Below are 21,065 nucleotides of genomic sequence, written 5' to 3'. Positions count from 1 at the left end.
GACCTTTTTAAGATGCAATTAGAACTCCAAAGGTTCTTTCGGAAGATCCGGTTGAAATATTTCTTTACCAAAAACACATAGTCCGAGTAGTGTGGCTACACCATTCAAGCCACCTTCAGAGTTTACGCCTGCGGCTTTCATGATGAGCGAGAGGATTCTCGCATTTGAACAAATTGTAATGGAGGAGGTGTTACAGCTGTTTAAAATCAAGAAATACATCCCTTACAATATCAGCAAAGAAGAGCGTCTTGCCCTCTCTGCACTGGGGCACAACAGGTCCATTGTTATAAAGGCGGCCGATAAGGGTGGAGCTGTCGTTGTGCAGAACAGACAAGATTATTCCAATGAAATCAAACAACAACTGGGATCAATAGAAAGCTACCGACGTATCCCTAATGATCCAACTAATGAGATAAAGATCCAAATAAAGTACGCCACAGAGTGGGCTATAAATGACGGGTTTTTAAGCAAGAAAGAATCTGAATTCCTGTATCAAAAAGAGCCGAGAACCCCAACAATTTACACCTTGCCTAAAGTACACAAACGACTGGAAAATCCCCCGGGTCGACCGATTGTCTCGGGTTGTGGTTCAATATTGAAGCCACTAAAATAATTAATTGATTTTCTACCGCCGTTTGTCCCACTGACTAAATCCTATGTGCGTGATACTATGCATATCATTGAATTACTGGAGGAATTCCCATTTGACCAGGAGAAGAATATAATGGTGACGATGGAGGTATCATCGTTATACACCTCAATCCCCCAAAACAAAGCGATCCAGGCGATGAGAGATGTGTTGGACCAAAGAACAAGCCCACACTGGATACCTACATCTTTCCTGATTGCTTTGCTAGAAATAGCAATGAAATAGAACTATTTTGTTTTCGAAAATCAATTCTATTTCCAATGCAAGGGAGTGGCGATGGGGGCTACATATGCCCCCAGCCTAGCGAACATCTTTATGGACCAGTACGAAGAGGAACATTTGTACTCTGACTCAAACCCATACCTCAATAACATCGAGGTATGGAAAAGATATATTGACGCTGTCATTATGATCTGGAATGGAGATCAGGGGACACTTGACAATTTCTTTACATGGATAAATCAGAGGAGTGAAGATATTCAATTCACGATGTCCAGTAGCACTGTCTCAATAGACTTCCTGGACTTAACCTTCAAAACTGAAGAAGGCAGGTTATATTGTGATTTATATCGGAAACCATCAGAACGGAACACTCTGTTGATGTATAGGTCCCATCATCCACGGAATTTGAGGGATAATCTCCCACTGGGCCAGTTTCTTCGTATAAGAAGAAACTGTAGTCAAAGAAAAGATTTTTTTCGTGAAGCAGAGGAACTAACCAGTCGTTTAAAGGAAAGAGGATATCCTGGAAGTCTACTAAAGCGTGCAAAGAAAAGGGCATGGTACAGTCCAAGGGCGAATTTACTTGAAGTCAAAGAGAAAAAGGAAAACCCTAACAACATTGTGTGTGTCACTACTTTTAATACCAAAAGCAATGATGTGAAGAAAATCGTATCAAAATATTGGAATTTGGTGGCAGGTGAACTGAAAACTGCAGAAAAAACGATCTTTGCATTCAAGAGAGGAAGGAATGTGAGGGACTAAGTGGTACAAGCTTATTTGGAACCACAAAAGCCACCTGACCTTCGGAGTATGCTCAATTTACCACCCATCATTGGCCACTATAAATGTGGATCATGTAAGGCCTGTGACCTTTGTCAAGAAGGGGACACTTTCACACATGCAAATAGAACATACAAACTCCGTGACTTTAGTAATTGCAATAGTACCAACCTTATTTATGCAATGTGTCCCTGTGCAAAAATATATGTGGGTCAGACTAAACAGAAAATAAAGACACGTATCTTACAGCATATGAGCAGGGTTAAATGTAAAACACAAGGAGCACCTCTTGTTGAGCACTTCTCCAACCAGAATTATACCCCACAAGATATAAAGTGGTGGGTGCTAGAAAAAATACATGCTAATCCAAGAGGGGGTTCCGCTTCACATTCTCTGAAATATAAGGAGTGTCGTTGGATCCACTCGCTAAACTCGTTGAGGAATGGATTGAACGAGACTGAAGAAACTAATAGGCAAATGGGACAATTGTAGGATCTTGCATGTCTAGTTTGCCCAGGTTTAATTCCCTGTCTAAGGCCGGATTTGATATTAGAATTATATACGGATGACGGGCACACAACTATGCGCACCCCTAGTAATGGTTTTACAAATGATTCTAATATCATTATATGCTGATCGATTACTGCAATACAATGTGACTGACACTAGCACTTTACACCGTTAAAAATCACGCACTTGATCGCATATTTAGTAATTTTGAAATCATTGACACAATATGGCAACACCATATAACTGGATAATTCGTTATGAATGTATATACCATGAATGATTGACACTATGATTCTAATAGAACATTTGCAGAACAACGGAAATTGAATACGATGTATATACAAAAATTGTAAATTGTTTTTAATGTTAAATCATTGTTGCAGGCTGTAGGCAGTAATCATGAACATTTACAGAACCCCGGAAATTGTATACGATGTATTTATAAAATTGTAAATCGTTTTTTTAATGTCAAAACATTGTTGCAGGCTGTAGGCAGTAATCATGGCTATTATCACGCTAGTGACCTCACAATAATCGACTGGTATGGTCCCCGTGAAATTTGAGTGTAATGATTCCTTGGACAGAGTAACTGACGCCATGTAAGTCTGCCTAACAACTCGTGACACTCACTCACTCACACTAAGGCGTGATTGGCTGTTTGTAAAGCTCCCTATCCCCATGGTTACTATGCAGCGTGCGGCTTGACGAGTGGCCGACGTGCTCCGCCGTCTGAGTCCTCGCACAGGAAACAGCTGACGTATAATAGCGTTGCTTCAGCTAGTCTGAGCAAAACTGATTTGGAGCCACGCCGAGCAGGAAGATATCTCTCCATCGGCGGGCGGCATCCGCAGCCTAATACCCATTAGTCGAAAAAGGTAAGATCAATTATCTGCCATAGGGCTGAGACTTGGTCCGCTGTAGAATCGGTCCTTATCTGCAAGTTAACGGCCTGTAACAACAACCCCTAACATACTCCTTCCCTTTCAGTGGGGAATAATATCGGCTCCATCCCGGAACCCTGAACCCAGAAATAGCTTCTGTCCCGAACTTTTGGTGTGGAGATCCGTCTGGATAGATTCACAACACCTACATCCAGGTGAGCCGTAAGAGGTGATTGTCAACAACACATAACGGATTGCCAGAATAGTGGACATAGAATTAAATACATGACCTCTTTCCTTCCAGTTAGGAGAGAGTTTTGGCTTTCAACGCTTGTGAGCCGCTATGTAGAACAACCGTCGGGGGCACAATTAACTGCTACGCCGATAGGTAAGCAATGAGAGATTAGCGACATGACTAATGCATGTCCCTGAATTTTTTTTTAAAAACACACGCACTAATTAGGTTCCTCTTGTATCAGAACAGATTAACACAGTTCAACCTCCACCTTAAACCCGGCTGGGTTTGCAAGAAGGTGAGTGTTTTAACCAACACAGGTAATTGAGGCCTATAGTTACTTTTAGAATCCATTCCTAAAAGCCATCTCCCTTAAATTACTTAGGCTGTCCCCTGTCCCACACAGTCCTGAAGAAGACCCGCTTTGACGCCCCATGTGCGCTTCCAGAGGGTCGAAACGACGACGAATAAGATAGTGGATCTGTTGCATCAAAATCCTGTATTTAATACTGACAAATGCAGTGTACAGTTGTATATTTGAAAGAGCATAGGCCACGCTAAACCCTTGTTGGTATCCCCCTTTTATATAATACTCTTGCGCCGTAAGCACTGAGCACTACAAGTCACCATCTGCACTGTTTGTTCACTTCTGTACAGCCTATTTTGCAATTTATATATGTTGGAAGTATTTATGAATGACTACAATTTATAAAACGGTACATAAATACGTAGATGGTTTGGGATTCTGAGTTTTGCTTTGTAAGAAAAAAATCTTCTTTGAGTAAAGAGATGTTTTGAATACTACATAATTTATGAGAAAGTAAAAGAAATATTGTGCACCCGAATGAACCAATTGTTGATAATGCTGGTGTGCCAAAGGCAAGCCCGTCTGCGCCCGTCCGCGCCTGGACCGCGCCAAGCGCCAGAACCCCTGACCCCCGCAGAAGCCAGGGTACACGACTGAGATACGACACCGCCACCCTCAACACACTCAACACCGGACGCTCACCCGCCTGCTACCGAGCCACCCCGAAACGAACCCACAGACCCTTCGCCTGCCAAACCTGCAAATTCACATGCCTCCGAACCTGCACCCCGCCCACTGAACAAAGCAACAACAACAACAACCTCAAGTGCATGCTCCTCAATGCCCGCTCCGTCCACAGACACGCCATCGAACTCTGGGACCTCCTCGATACTACAGCACCCGACGTCGCCTTCCTCACGGAAACCTGGATGAACGCCTCCTCGGCCCCCGACATCGCCATAGCCATCCTGGACGGCTACAAAATCACCCGGAAGGACCACGTCAACCAAAACGGAGGAGGAATCGCCATCATCTACAGGAACACCATCAGCATCACAACCAACGCCGAAGTCACAACCAACGCCAAAGACACAATCCCCGCCGCCGAACACCTACACTCCCAGATCCACACCAACCCCAACCCCACACTCAGAGGAACCCTCCTATACAGGCCCGCGCACACAATTCAGCGAAACCCTCGCCGACTACATCAGCCCTCACGCACTAGCCTCACCCGAATACATCCTCCTAGGGGACCTGAACTTTCTCCTGGAGAACAACAACGACAACAACACCACCACCACTCTGCTCGACAACCTCGCCTGCCTCGGACTCAAGCATCTGGTGAACACCCCGACCCACCACGCCGGACACACGCTCGACCCCATCTTCTCCGCAAGCAACCACGTCTCCTTCAGCCACACCACCGGACAACACTGGACAGACCACAGCTGCATCCACTTCACTTTCAAGAAGACCACATCCCACCACCACACGCAACAGATCCCCCGCAGATGCTGGAGCGAAGTCACCATAGACCAGCTAACCATATCGCTAAGCCAGAACCCACAAGTCAACACCCCTGACACCAACAACGCAGCCCAGAACCTAGCACAATGGATCACCAACTGCGCCGACGACCTCGCTCCTCTCAAGAACCCCCCAAGCAAGACCAGCAACAGGAAAACCGTGTGGTTCACCGACGCCCTCAAAACCTCAAAGAAATCCTGCCGAACCCTCGAAAAAACCTGGCGCCACGAACGGACAACAGAAAACATGACAGCCCTCAAGAACGCCACCCGCGAACACCACCAGCTGATCCGCACCACCAAAAGGACATCGTTCACAGACCGGTTGGACAACAACACCCACAACAACAAGGAACTCTTCAACATCGTAAAAGAACTCTCCAACCCCAGGGCCAGCAACAACGACATCACTCCGTCGCAAGACCTCTGCAACTCCCTCGCCACGTTCTTCTACCGGAAGATCGTAGACCTACACGACAGCTTCAGCACCCAAACCCCGCCGCCAGCCACCGAACCAGCAATCACACCCACCACCCTCAACGCCTGGAACCCCATCAGCACTGAAGACACCACCCACGTCATGAACACCATCCACTCCGGCTCTCACTCTGACCCATGCCCTCACCACATCTTCAGAAAAGGGGGTGGTGATGGACAGAGCATCTGAGTTAAACAGAACACTCATACCCAGTCAAAAGATCAGGGCTTGATCCATCACCGTTTTTTAGCTCACTGCACCATCCCAGCTCAGAACCTGGCTATATGCAAATTAGTCTGACCCTGGCCCAGTGCATCATGGGAACAGGGCAGACCAAACTACCAAGCCAATACTTTACTGGAAAGGAAACAAGCTTCCGGAGACCGGTTTCTGGCATTGCAGCCGTCTTCGGCCCGGCTTGCTTGAATCCTGATGGTGCAGTGAGCAAGGGACTCATGTCAGAGCATACCCTGCCACTCCTACAGTGGCCAAAATGATTCAGAAAAGGGGGTGGTGATGGACAGAGCATCTGAGTTAAACAGAACACTCATACCCAGTCAAAAGATCAGGGCTTGATCCATCACCGTTTTTTAGCTCACTGCACCATCCCAGCTCAGAACCTGGCTATATGCAAATTAGTCTGACCCTGGCCCAGTGCATCATGGGAACAGGGCAGACCAAACTACCAAGCCAATTCTTTACTGGAAAGGAAACAAGCTTCCGGGGACCGGTTTCTGGCATTGCAGCCGTCTTCGGCCCGGCTTGCTTGAATCCTGATGGTGCAGTGAGCAAGGGACTCATGTCTGAGCATACCCTGCCACTCCTATAGTGGCCAAAATGATTCAGAAAAGGGGGTGGTGATGGACAGAGCATCTGAGTTAAACAGAACACTCATACCCACATCTTCAACAGAGCCGACGCCATCATCGCACCGCACCACCGGAACATCATAAACAGCTCCTTCGCGTCAGCCACCTTCCCAGAGAGCTGGAAGCACGCGGATATCAACGCCCAACTGAAGAAACCCTCGGCCGACCCTAAAGACCTCAAGAACTTTCACCCCATCCCACATTCCCTTCCCGGCTAAAGTCATCAAGAAGACCGTCAACAAACAACTGACTGCATTACTCGAAGCAAACAACTTGCTCAACCCATCCCAGTCCGAATTCCGAGCCAACCATAGCACCGAGACCGCCCTCATCGCAGCCACAGACGACATCAGGACCTTGATTGACAACCACTCTCATCCTCTTAGACCTCTCGGCCGCCTTCGATACCGTCTGCCACCGCACCCTAATACCCCGCCTCAACAACACCGGGATCCAAGGAAAAGCTCTGGACTGGATCACCTTGTTCCTCTCCGACAGAACCCAGAGAGTCCGACTCCCCCCCTTCCGCGCCACGGCCACCAAGATAATCTGCTGCGTACCCCAAGGCTCCTCGCTCAGCCCAACCCTCTTCAATATCTACATGAGCCCCCTCGCCATCGCTCGCAATCACTCGCAATCACAACCTCAACATCATCTCCTACGCCGACGACCCCCAGCTGATACTCTCCCTCACCAAAGACCCAGACAATGCCAAAACCAACCTCCAGGAAGGAATGAAAGACGTCGCGGAATGGATGAAGCTCAGCCGTCTGAAACTCAACTCAGACAAAACGGAGGTCCTCATCCTCGGACAATCCCCATCCGCCTGGACCGACTCCTGGAGGCCCACGGTGCTGGGTACCGCACCGACACCCACAGACCACGCTCGCAACCTAGGATTCATCCTGGACTCCTCCCTCACGATGACCAAACAAGTAAACGCCATCTCATCGTCATGCTTCAACACCCTGCGCATGCTCCGAAAGATCTTCCGGTGGATCCCCACCGAAACCAGAAGGACAGTCACCCAGGCCCTCGTCACCAGCCGGCTGGACTACGGGAACGCCCTGTTCGCAGGAACCACAGCCAAACTACAGAAACTACTCCAGCGCATACAGAACACCTCCGCAAGACATCCTCGACATCCCTCGTCGCAGTCACATAACACCCCACCTGAGAAACCTGCACTGGCTCCCCGTCAGCAAGAGGATCACGTTCAGGCTCCTCACGCACGCCCCCAAAGCGCTCCACAACATGGGCCCCGAATACCTCAACAACCGCCTCTCCTTTTACACCCCCACCCGCCAGCTCCGCTCCGCCAGCCTCGCCCTCGCCATCGTCCCACGGATCCGCAGAACCACAACCGGAGGAAGATCGTTCTCCTACCTGGCCACCAAGACATGGAACTCCCTTCCCGCACACCTACGACTGACCCAGGACCACATCACCTTCAGGAAGCACCTCAAGACTTGGCTATTCGAGCAGTAACAGCACCCCCCTCCCTTCAGCGCCTTGAGACCCTCATGGGTGAGTAGAGCGCTCTATAAATGCATTGATTGATTGATTGATTGGCTGACCTTGTTGCGGTCAGCTCCTCAAACATCACCGTCTGTCATATTTGAGATTCTGATCACTCTGTCGACCTCTGGAAGGGGTGGTAGGAGAAAGATCCACTGTCTGCACCATGAGAGCCAGAAGTGATCTGTGGAGAGGGCTATAGTCCAAAGGCTTCTGAATCTGCGAATTGGAAAATTTCTGCCAGTGGTGTACTGGGAAGAGCCATCTGGGAGAGACTTGAATGGAAGATCTCGTTGCGCAGGGGGAAAAGTAATTTGTGGCATGCTCTTCCGTGCCCGCCGTCCCGAAGAGGGGGGAGTGGAGCTTCTCGACATGGAGAGTGGAACCTGAGGCGATCTTGTTTGCCAGACTGAAGACACAGAGTGCCTCTTCAACGTTGAGCAGATAGACAGTCAAGCAACTATGTGCCACCAAGACATCTGGTTGAGAAGACACTGATTGAGTTCTTGTTTAGATGTCGGGGTGTAAGTCGCTGACGGAGACTGAAGAGCTGATGTTGAGTGAGTTTTCTGCTTCGACATTGAGTGATGCCCTGCTGACAGAGACTGGTGCTTTGACGTGCAGAGTGAACTGGCCAATGGAGGACTATGCGTGCAGGGAAGACAGAGATGGAGAATGTTCTCTGGACGTCTAGCCTCTTCTAGATTTGAATGAGGCCTCGACATTGACAGCAAAGGAGGGCTTCGCCTTGATGTCGTGCGCCATAGCTACAGCGACAACGGAGAGCGGTGTTTCGACAATGGGCGGTGAGTCGGCGTCCACGGGATGGAGTCCTCGACATTGACAGCCGCCGAGTTAATGGCAACGGAGGGCTTGGCCTCGACATCGAACGCTGTAGCTACAGTGACCACGGAGAGAAATCTCTCAACAATGGGCGATGAATGGGCATCAGTGGAGATCTACTCTTCAACGCTGATTGTCGCCGGGTTGGCGGTAACAGAGGCGGTTGAGCCAACGTCTATGGGTAGATGCACCTCTATGTTCCTGAGAAGTCTTCGACAACGAGCGATGTTCCAACGCTTTCAACGGCAGTCGTGTGGATGGAGAGACTCACAGCCGATTTCCTTGTTGTTGGAAGCATTAGACGACAAGCCAGACGTGGAAGAACAGACTGGGGCCTTACTCTTAGAAGTCGACCTGGGTCTCCTCTTCTTGTACCTCACTGGAGATCTGCCTCTAGAGGTAGTAGATTTCTTCTTCTCTGAGAGGCAGAAAAGACAGATTCTTTCGCTCTCCTTGTAGATGTCCTGGTAGAGGTTCGAGACAACTGTGTACATACCAGTTTGTTCAGGAAGGCTACTGCCGGGAACAGCGTGTTGCATGCACGGAACCACCACCCCGATGGTCTAAAGAGGAGTCTCCCTTACGGAGAACTTCTCAGAGCCAAACGCAATTGCAGTTCCACAAGGCGTACAAGAGGGAACAACTGAATAGGATTGACCGTTTCAGGGCACAAGGCTATTCTGGAAAACCATACAAATAGCAACAGAGAAGGCCCCAGGGAGGGGCAGGGACAGCCTTCTGGTCCCTAAGACACATAACAAGAACAAACAGGAACTGAGACTTATCACCACTTTCTCCAATGGCTCTCAAGCCCTCCACAGGATTGCAAGTAAACACTGGCACTTAGTCAGGCAAGATGTGATTATAGGTAGATTGGTGAGCCCCAAACCTCACATCGCATATGGCAAATGCAAATCCTTACAGGACACACTGGTGCATAGCCATCTGACACAAAAGAGTAACACTTCGGGCACATGGCTAAGGGAACTCCCTGGATTTCATAAATGTGACCGGTGCAAGGCATGCAGCAACAGTCACAATGTGAAAAGCTATCAGCTGCCAGTTGGTAGAAGTGAGAAAATACTACAATTCATTAATTGCAATACTGAATTTGTCGTGTATGTCCTGGTTTGTGTCTGTGGTCTGCGCTACGTTGGTAGCACCATCTTTCCAGTTAAAAAGCGTATTCTAGAGCACCTGCGCGCTGTTATCAACAGGGATCTGACCTATACAGTTGCCAAGCACTGTGCTTTGGAACATGGGGATATCACTGACATTAGTTCTAAGATCTCTTATATTGGAATTGACATTATTACAGTTCATCTCCGAGGAGGTGACGGCAAACGCAATGTACGGCGCCTGGAACCAGAGTATATCATCCGCCTACAAAGCAAGAACCCTGGAGGCTTCAACCGTGAGGAAGACCTTCACGTCCATCTAGGATAGAGAAGATACTATATACAAGTGGTGCCCTTACCCTCCTTTTTGGACACTGAATATACTGCTATCTTTCTTAACTTATTTACTTGATGCATAAAAATTAAAAAACCCCTGGGGTCTTTTCACCATCTACGCCTAGGCGGCCTCCCAGCTCTCAGCCTCGGCTGTTGGGACGGTCCTGCCTTTACTTTTACTCCTATGAGCATCCCCCCCTTTTCCAATTTCCCCCTTTAAAACTGTATTTTTCATTGTTACAGCTGGACAGTCACCCCTTTTCAAGCAGCTTCTTGAATTAGTAGCGTCCACTTCTCTCCTCTTTTTGTACAGCACCTAGGGTGGGGTATTGTGTGCATTTTTCTGTAATTGATTTATTTGTTTATTTTGCCAATTAATTGTTTTCTTTATTAAGCAGTGGGGTAGTGTAGTGTCTATCCCAGGCCTGTGATGCCACTTGGCATCAAGTCTCTCGACATTGTGTTTGCCTAATCATCTAGTTTTTCTAATTAATTCTTTTCCTTCATTCATTTATACGGCCACTGGGCGTAGGTACTGTTGGTGGGATTGCGGTCCGTAGTACCACTGGGTTTTTTCACTAGGAGGACTTGACTAGAGCACTCGTAATTTTTAGAGCTTATTGGCTTTATGCCGCTCTTTAACGTTATTGATTTTGCGGTCACATTGCACACTTGAGTAGGTGGCCTCAGTGAGATTTATCAAATCCCCACCTTTTGCGAACCAGCTGGGTTTATATTTATTTTGATGAAATGTTGATTCACGTTATATAGTGTTTAACTTATCATGCATTTATTTACTGTGCTGTGCTGTACAATTTGCATGAAAATGTGAGCGGAGTCTGTCTCCATTCGTTAACAGACCTCAACATGTTTGCATTTCTTTTATGTTTATACATTTGTGTTTGATAACCTTTTGAAAAACACTTAAGTACAGCCACTTACGGGTCAGGAAGTGACTTTGAGAAAGACCGTGAGGTTGAAACGGCCCAGTCAATAAATCTTATTCTCTAAAAATTATCCTGAGTGCGACTTTACCTTTCGTTGTATGACAAAGATTCTGCAAAAATAAATTATATATCTTCCACCAAACATCCCAGCTTTCAGGGGCGCACTCCCAGTAGACTGCACCATCCAGTGTTAAACACGACAAATTCTCGCAATGCTGCTCCCAGATACTTTCCATCGACCTAACACGTTTCGAAGTTCATTGGCATATTGAAACACAGAAGCGGTTCTCATTTCAGCATTTATTCACGCTAAGTGTGCGCAGTGCATATTGGGCTTTGTAGTCCCAGAGAACGAATATATTACCTATGGTAGGTCCTGGGATTCATTTCAATGTTTAAAAACATTTTTTCCACCCTAAGTGGGCTCCGGAGCAGCAAGATAAATTAGTTACAGTCTGTTGTGCTGTGACAGGGTCTTGATCAGTTCCGACCCACGGCCTTCCTTTTTTGTTTGGGATGTTGCTGTCCCTCACGGTAGGACTGACTGTGCAACAAAATCTTCCACCAAACATCCCAGACATGCTTTTCCCTGCAGACTGTTAAACACAATGACAAAATGTCGCAATGCAGATCCCAAATACTTTCCACCAACCGGACACATTTCGAGGCTCCCTGCCTCGAAACGCTGGGATGTTTGGTGGAAGAGATGTATATATTTATATTTATATTTATATATATATATATATATATATTTATTCAGCTCCTGTACACCAGCAACACGAGTCACTCCAATAGCGGGTGCTGTAAACGCGGCGGTGTCCCGCGATACAAATAGTAGCTCCAAGTCCTCTGAAAAATACCCAGCCGGGCCAGACAGAAGAAGACAGCACTCTCGGGATTCAAGCAGCTTAACAGCACGAATTTATTCTTTAAACAGACGCGTTTCAGGAAAAAGTTCCCTTCGTCAGTGTTTACATCAGAACGTTCTTTCGCGGCAACATTTTATAATTGCATGCTGGGTAATCAAAATAGAAATAGGACCAATATGGTTTACATTTTTACGCGCCATCTTTGAATGTGCAATACATATAATTGGAAAGACATATTTCATAAAATCTTCCCCCGTATATCAGATCTTCTGTCTGGCCCGGCTGGGTATTTTTCAGAGGACTTGGAGCAACTATATATATATATATATATATATATATATAGCTGTGTGTGTATATATATATATTCATATATTCCGGTGTCCACGCGCATGGGCAGGAATATCCAGTGCTTATGATTATTGAGGAGGATCCCCTGGAAGAGAACCCTGTCCCGGAGTTCCTTATTTCACCACAACCAAGATGGTTAAATCTTGCCCGCCTTAGAGGTGCAACTAGTCTGACAGCATAACAAGCCTCCGGACTAATTTTCCGCCTGTCCTGGTGGCAAATGGGCTCCAGGGCAGGGGGTGGCATTCTTAAAGTTTGGAGGTAGCCGGGGTTGCATATCAAAGCCTCTGGTTGTGACATGCTAATCTCACTAGCCATCCTGCTGGAGGAGATGTGAACACCTTCCTCCATAGCAGGCATTGTTTGTGAGGGGGATTAATGTGTTTTGGGATGCAGTAGTGTACAAAACATTTCCATTGGCTGCATAACAGACCCTGGTGGTAGGTCTGTGTGCATCTTTAAGAATTGACATACACTCTTGGGGCAGGAGTAGGTTGCGGCAACAACATTCCAAGACCTCAGGAGCCATAAAACAAGGTAGAGTTACTAAAGGTTGGGATGCACGAGAGTTATGTGGTTGTGTGTGAGAAGGTCTGGCCTGTTGGAAAGTTTCTCGTGTGAGACTCTATAGTTCCAGTAGCATTGAATACCATTACTGGCATGCCCGGGTTGGTGCCACTAGAATGATCATGAGGGATATAGGTTTGTTTCCTCACCACAAACGGTAGGAGTGGGAGAGGCAGTAAAGCACAGGCAAATATTCATGACCAACTCTTCCATGGACTGTGGCAGTTTGGTGGAGAGGATCGGGATTTTTGAGTTTTCAGAGTTGGCTAACCGACCAATTTGTGGGAGCCCACAGCATTGAGAGTAAGATCTGCGAGCAAAGTTCCCATTTGTGTGCTTGTTATTGAGACCTTCTGTGCAGGAGGTTCAACATCGTTGCCCACCACAGGAATATGCTGCATGAGTAGTTTTATTCTGTAATGCATTTCCCACCTCCAGATCCTCTGAGCTACACTGGACAGCTTTGGTGAATGTGTGCCCCCGTTTTTGTAGGTAGAACATGGCAGTTGTGTTGTCTTGTTCTGAATGATGGGGCAGAAAAAACGCAGAGAGCAAGCTGGATTGCCAGCAGCTCTAGGTGACTGACGTGAAGAAGTTGGGTAGGTGACCAATCACCCCGAACAACAAGATGTTTGAGATGAGCGATCCAACTCATGAGTGAGGCATCCGTAGTGATAGTTTCTTGCAGAACTGGGCCGAGGAAGGGCTGCCTTGTAACAAAACATTTTTGTTCCACCACTGCAGAGAGCGATGTGTGGAGCCCCAAACCAACACTAGATCTTGTAGGAGACCACTGTGCTGTCAAGCACTCCCGTAAGATGCATGCTGAGCTTTGCATGACGGACTATAGCTATGCAGCTCTCCATCATGCCTAATAGGCACACCACAGTTTTAACTATTACCTGGCTGAAAATGAGGCAGCAAGTTTAGGAAGCCCTAAACTCTGGCTGGGTTGGGGTAAGCCTTTCCCTTGTGTGCATGCAATACCAAGCCAAAGAAAGGTTGTATCTGAAGGGGTTTAAGGTGGGATCTGCTACGGGTGAAGGAAAAACCCACCATGCAGGGTGTGAATTGTGGTCTGGATGTGCTCTAGACTTAATTGCCTTGTGGCACTCTTAATCAGCCACTCACCTAAGTAAGGGAACACGTGGATGCCACTCCTCCTGAGATGAGCACCCACCACTGTCAAGCATTTGGTGAAGACTAACAAGCTACTTACCTTCGGTAATGATATATCTATCTATATGTAAGACATATTAGTTATAGATTCCTTACCTTAGAATTACCCCCAGGCGTCAGACTGGATCCGGAGAATTCTCTCTCAGCAGTACCCCGGCGCGTCAGTAGGCGGCATCGGTCGACTCCGCGTAATGCGTCTGCCTCATCGCCAGGATGACGTCGTGGTATCTGCTTAAGACGCGTCCCTGCACGCTGAGGTCAGTTTTTACACAACATTCCACGGCAGAAGCGCAGAGAAAGACACTGACCACTGGTGCACAAACTATGGCCCTGAAAGGGAGTCCCTTACTCTAGAAGTCAGTTTGCATAACAGGGAGGATGGGTGGGGCAGTCCTACTGGAGTCTCCTTTTTCGCCAGGAATAACAGATCTTAATGCAAAGGACGACCCATCGAGATATGGGCTGTTTTTGCACGGCCCGACCTTTCTTGGGACCCACATAGCCAAAGAGTTGACCGTCCACCCCTGATTTATTTTGTGCAATTCATATAAAATGATAATGTTTTGAATCCAGGCAGTGGATCTTTCCTCATCCTTGGATGGATGCAGGGGAGGGAAGAAGGTTGGCAAAGTGAGTACAAAAGGCCTAGTTCGAAGGACAACCTTATACGGTTGGACAGTAAGGAAAGGAGGTTTAGAAGATAGCGACTGAAGCTCACTCACCCTGCAAGCAGAGGTGATGACAACCAGAAAAGCAGTTTTCAAAGTCAAGAGCCTGAGAGGACAATTATGAAGTGGCTCGAAAGGAGCACACATAAGGGAAGTTGAGACAAGATTCAAGTCCCACTGGGGCGTTATGAAAGGAAAAGGAGGAAAGAGGTGAGTAATGCCCTTAACCCCTCCCATGCTCATGACGAGCTGAGCTCGTCATGAGCCACGGCGCTCCGGTGCTCATGACGAGCTCAGCTCGTCATGGCCCGTGCAACGCTCGGGTGTGGGGAGAATTCCCCTCCTGTGCTGAACGTTCCACGGGAGCCAATGCACCTGTGACGAGCTCAGCTCGTCATGAGCACAGGAGTGCCGTGCCTCATGACGAGCTGAGCTCGTCATGAGCATGCGGGTGCTGTGCGCGTCCCCCTCTCCCCTAGCACAGTGGGGGAATTACCCCCGCAGCGAAGGGGTTAATAAGCCTATTTACAATTGGGAATTTGAAAAAAGAAAGCTGATCAGGAAGGCGAAGAAAAGGCCGAAATGGTCAAATGATAGACTTTAAGGGTGCCCGGAGCACAGCCCTGTTGGGCCAAAGAAAGTATGAAGAGGAGAACCTCCGAAAGAGGGGCAGAAAGGGGATCCACAGCCTTTTCTGCGCACCATGCCACAAATCGGTTACATCTACAGGCTTATACTGTTTTAGTAGAGGGACTCATGGCTGCCAAGATGACATTACAGACTTCAGGAAGGGAGGTCGAAAGTGGTCACTGTTACCGCTCAATTTCCACGCAAGAAGTTGGAGGCTGGACAGGTTCGGGGGGAGGACCGTCCCCTGCTGCTGCGACAAAAAATACTCCTGAAGAGGCAGATTGATCAAAGGATCGATGGCTATGTTGAAGAGCTCTGGATACCAGACTCTTTTTGCCCAGTCCAGAGCCACAAGAATGATTTCCGCCCCGTCGCGCTTGATCTTCTTCAGCACTTTGGGCAGAAGTGGTATAGGCGGAAAGGCGTATAGAGGAATGCAATTCCACATGCGACAAAAAGCGTCGCCGAGCAAATGCAGCCATGGAAATTCCAACGCACAAAACTGACGACATTGCACGCTCTCTTCGGTGGCGGACAGATCTACCCAAGGCTTGCTATCCAGTCTCCAGAGTCGAGGGCAGACAGGATCTGAGCCAATGTCAACATTTTGAACTTCTCCTTCCGGAGGAAGAGGTTGATATCCCTGAGATCCAAGTTAGGATGCAGGTCTTTGTCCTTCTTGGGTGCCAGGAAGTAGTGGGAATATCAAGCACAACCTACTTTGGCACAGGGACTCGCTCAATAGCTCCCTTGACCAAGGGAGCTGTAACTTCCTGACGGAGAAGGGCCAAGTGATCCTCCGACATGCGATGGAGTGTTGGTGGCATGGAGGGAGGGGTAGCCTTGAAGGGGAGGGAGTAGCCCGTTTGGACTATCTGCAAAACCCACCTGTCCGACGTGATGTTATGCCAGTGGGGGAGGGGTGATGGTGGATCCTGTCATCCACTGGCAACTGCTGGCCCTGAAAAGTCAGACTAGGAAGGTTTGGAGGAAGCTGTAGGGGGGCCATTGGTGGACTGACCAGCCCTCTAGCCCCCGGACCCACGATGCTGGATCCCATGTCTCAGGGCACGCAGAGGCTGGGTGGCTTTTGCGGCCTTGTGGCTCTGGGTGGAACGTGGTGGGTCACCCATTCCGTGGCCACAAAAGGGGCAAAATGCAGCCTGCATGGGGAGAGAAGTTGCTGAAAGGCCCAAGGACCTGGCGGTAGCCCTAGAGTACTTTAAGCGCTCAAGCGCGTTGTCCGCCTTGTCACCCATCAGGCGATCGCCATCAAAGGGCATGTTCAAAAGGGTAGATTGGACATCCCCAGGGAAGCCAGAGGTTTGCAGCCACGCGTAGAGCCTCAGGGCTACCGATGTAGAAATCGTCCTACACGGCGAGTCAGTGGTATCCAGCCCACACATGATGGTGAACTTTGCTGCGACTCTACCCTCAGCAACAGCACGGGCGAGCACAGCCCAGGCCTCCGCCGGGCACCGTGGAAGCACATGTGCAAGTGTGGCCCACACCGAATGTAACGGCCCAAGAGACATGCAGTGTTCACCGACCGATCATAGTCCAAAGCTGGCAGAAGAAAACATCTTCCTCCCATGATGGTCCAGCTTCTTGGATTCCCTATCTTGAGGAGCTGTAGGGAAAGCGCTACCTTTTGAGGATGAGGCTTGGATCACCAAGCTCTCGGATAGGGTGTTGGGAGAGGAAAAGGGTGTCGCCCGGGACTAGGCGGTGGCGTTGAGCAATCATTTTATCAACAGGAGCCCCTGTGCTGGGATTGGACGAGAAGCCCAGAAGGACGTCAGTGAGGGCCTCATTGAAAGGCAGCAAGGGCTCTGAAAATGCTGCTGCTGGCTGAAGCACTTCAATCAGGAGGTTAGTCCTGACTGCCACCGTGAGAAGCTCAAGGCCCAAGGCCTCAGCCAACCTAAGCAAAACCACAGCGTAGGACGCTCCCTACTCCGTAGCCACAGTAGTGTGAGAAAGCATACCAAGGTCTGGGGAAGTATCCAGACCACTGGCATCACCCCAACTCCTCTCTCCAGTCCAGCTGTTCAAGCTGGTCTGGCAGAGGGTCAATAGACCCTCCCAGTCTTCCTCATCCTCCTCTGGCTACCACCCAAGATATGGAATGCCAGGGAAGAACAGCGGAACAAAAGTACCCTCCAGCGGCGGCTAACGCCGGTCCGGTTCCGTGTCTAAGTTGAGAAGGAGGTTTGGGTAGACGCCGGCCGGGGCACAACCGGCGACAAAGGCGTAGTTAGAGGAATTGGCTCTGGGGAAGGTACCGTGAGGTCGACCGGTGCCGATCCATATCCAGGCATGGATCCTTGGGGGCCCTGTGGCGCTAAGGCCAGAGCCGCCAGCATCGAAGGCCTAGAACCCCCAGCCAAGCCTGTGGGGCCCAAAGGCACGCCGACAGTCGGGCTGCCCAAAGATGGAGTGGAGGGCTTTGTAAAAGGCACGTTGCTGGGCAGGGGACGCCCTACAGATTTGAGGGCATGAAGTCGCAACACAGAGATGCGGGCCATCCAGAAGAGTTACACCTTGGCTTCATTGAAAGTTGCAATCAGCTGCGGAGTAGATAACTACTCAAATAATTCAAGTGCATCGGCTCAAGAATCACATCCAACTCATACCTCAAATGCATGGTCAGCCCCTTCAAACACATACTATAAGACCTCTCAATAGAGCATAAACATCGAGGAGGTGAACAGCCTCACTTGCACCTTCCTTTCAATTTGTACTGGACATATCCAAGGATGGTAAAAGGGAGCTGGACAGACCTTGCTTATATTTGCCTTCTAGGGTAGATCAAGGAGCATTAGTGATAGGACTTATAATATTGTCTGGTGCAGAGACACCGATGACCAACATCATGCGGGTCAACCACTAAACAGATGTCTGACTCAGGGGTGTGGGGTAGAAGCACATTTTTGAAGGCGGCAGGAGTAAACTTGGCTAATGTGTGAACATGAAAGGCTTAGATAAAGTCTCTGGCATCTGTCTATTCCAGTTCATTGGTAAAGGAAATGATTGGGCTTTGGTTGGACCTCGGAATGACTGTCTTGTGAGGCAGTGGAAGTATCTGTAGACTTAAAGGAGCAACACTTTCAGGCTTCGTAGTATGCTGCTTATCTACCGTTACCTGCATTAGCCATTAACAACAAAAAAAAAGCAAATCAGCTCATGATTGTTTTTCCTATGCTTGTTAATTAATATGATTAACTTGCCTAAGATAGGCTTTCACAAAAAGTACTCTGGGATTCAGCACAAGAGGTGTTAATTCAATGTTCATGAATATTAATGAAGGAGTAGTTTCTTGCCTGTAACTCCAGTTCTGTAGTAGGGGTATCTCTGTTATAGTCAATCTAGTGAATAGTCCCGCCCATGTGCGTGGACCCCGGAGCAATCAAAAATAATCTCTTTAATTGTCCTCAGTGCAGTCCTGCATAGACACTTAAGAGAAAATTAAAGACAATAATGCAGCCTATACCTGCAAGGCTACACTGTCCAGTACTTCAACTAGAAAGGCAAAGGATATTCCACCAACATCACCTTTAACACAGTCTGTTAAGTTTCACCCATAGAGAAACTTCCCCTTCACAAAATCCTTGGAATGATAGAGAGGAAGGGATGGACAGACAAGCGCCCATAGGCTGCCATTATGTGTCTGGAAAAGGGATACCGTGCCTTTAAGGAACTCTCCAGAGACCCTCGGTATCCCATGATGCACAGCAAACTCCTTTCACTTTCAGTTCTTTTTGAAGGTGTATAAAGAAAGGCCTGTAGCATACATTACAGTACCATTTTCTCCACCGGGAAGGAGGGCGGGCACTTATGACTGTAACAGAGATACCCCTACTACAGAAAGAGTAGTTTCTGTCCTGTAACTCCAGTTCTGTAGTAGGGGTATCTCTGTTATAGTCATAATCTAGTGAATAGTCCTGCCCATGTGCGTGGACCCCGGAGCAATCAAAAATAATCTCTTAAGGTGTCGAAAAATGCAGAACTGCACAGACACTTGAGAGAATTAAAGACAGATAATGCAGCCTATATCCACAGGCTACACTGTCCAGTACTTCAACTAGAAATTCCACCAAAAAATCTACAAACAGCAAAGCCTGTCCAGATTTCCCTTGCTTCAACAGCAAAAACCCTCTGGAATGATAGAGAGGAAGACCTGGACAGACAAGCCCCAAAGGCTGCCATTATGTGGCTCAAAACAGGATACTGTGCCTTTAAGAGAACTTTCCAGAACTTCACAGTATCCCAGAATGCACTGCAGGTCCCTTTTACTTTCAGTTCTTTTTGAAGGCGTAACACGCCAGACTTGTAGCATTCCGTACATGAATATCTTTCTCCACCGGGGAGGCGGGTGGGCGCTTATGACTATAACAGAGATACCCCTACTACAGAACTAGAGTTACAGGACAGAAACTACTCCTTCTGTAGTAGGGGATCTCTGTGTATAGTCATAATCTAGTGAATAGAATGGCAAGCCCATCCCCACACCAAAGCAGCGGTGGAGAAAAGAAAAATAACACTACTACTGTGCGAACAGATTTCGCAGCGAAGCCTGCCCAACCTGAGCGTCTGCCCTGGCATCAGTGTCCAGGCAGTAATGCTTAGCAAAGGTATGAACCGACTTCCAAGTGGCCGCCTTGCAGATTTCTGCAATTGGAACATTACGGAGCAAAGCAGTCGTGGCAGCTTTGCCCCTGGTGGACTGAGCCTTAGGTTTACCTCCTACAGTCTTACCAGCTTTTTGGTAACACAGCTGTATACAGGACACAATGCACCTAGAAATGGACTGTTTAGAGGTAGCAAGACCTGTCCTGACCGATCCATAATTGATAAACAATTGGTCTGACCTATGAATATCCTTGGTTTTATCAAGATAAAATTTCAACACCCAGCTGACATCCAGGGAATGCAGGGACCTTTCCGCTGGAGAGGAAGGATTCTGAAAAAACGTAGGTAAAGTTATGGTCTGGTTAACATGAAAGTCAGATATAACTTTAGGAAGAAATTTAGGGTGAGTACACATAACAACCTTAGCAGCATGAAATACAGTATAAGGTTCTTGGCAACACAACGCCTGAATTTCACTCACCCTGCGGGCCGATGTAATGGCCACGAGGAACGCCGCCTTCCAGGACAGGTGCTGCAAAGAAGCCTTATGAATAGGTTCAAAAGGCTCCCTCATCAATCTGGATAGCACCACATTCAATTCCCATGAAGGCGAAGGAAGCCGGACAGGAGGGAACACTTTCTTCAAGCCTTTCAAAAAATCCTTGATCACAGGGATCTAAAAGAAGGAAGTCTGGAAAGGCATTTCCTGTAGGCAGTCAATGCAGCCAGATGAACCTTAATGGAATGGACATTAAGGCCAGACTGCGCCAGATGAAGTAGATATGGAAGGATGACATTCTCCTTACATGTCGTCGGGTCATAGTTCTTGGACTTGCACCAGATGCAGAACCTCTTCCACTTGTAAGCATAAGAAGTCCTAGTGGAAGGTCGCTTAGCCTCCTTCAGTATGTCCATGCAATCCTCGGAGATTCAAATGGCCATATTGCAGG

This window comes from Lissotriton helveticus, chromosome 5_1 (genome assembly GCF_964261635.1).
Source record: "Lissotriton helveticus chromosome 5_1, aLisHel1.1, whole genome shotgun sequence".
Classification (NCBI taxonomy): Eukaryota; Metazoa; Chordata; class Amphibia; order Caudata; family Salamandridae; genus Lissotriton; species Lissotriton helveticus.
This window is presented reverse-complemented; position numbering follows the sequence as displayed.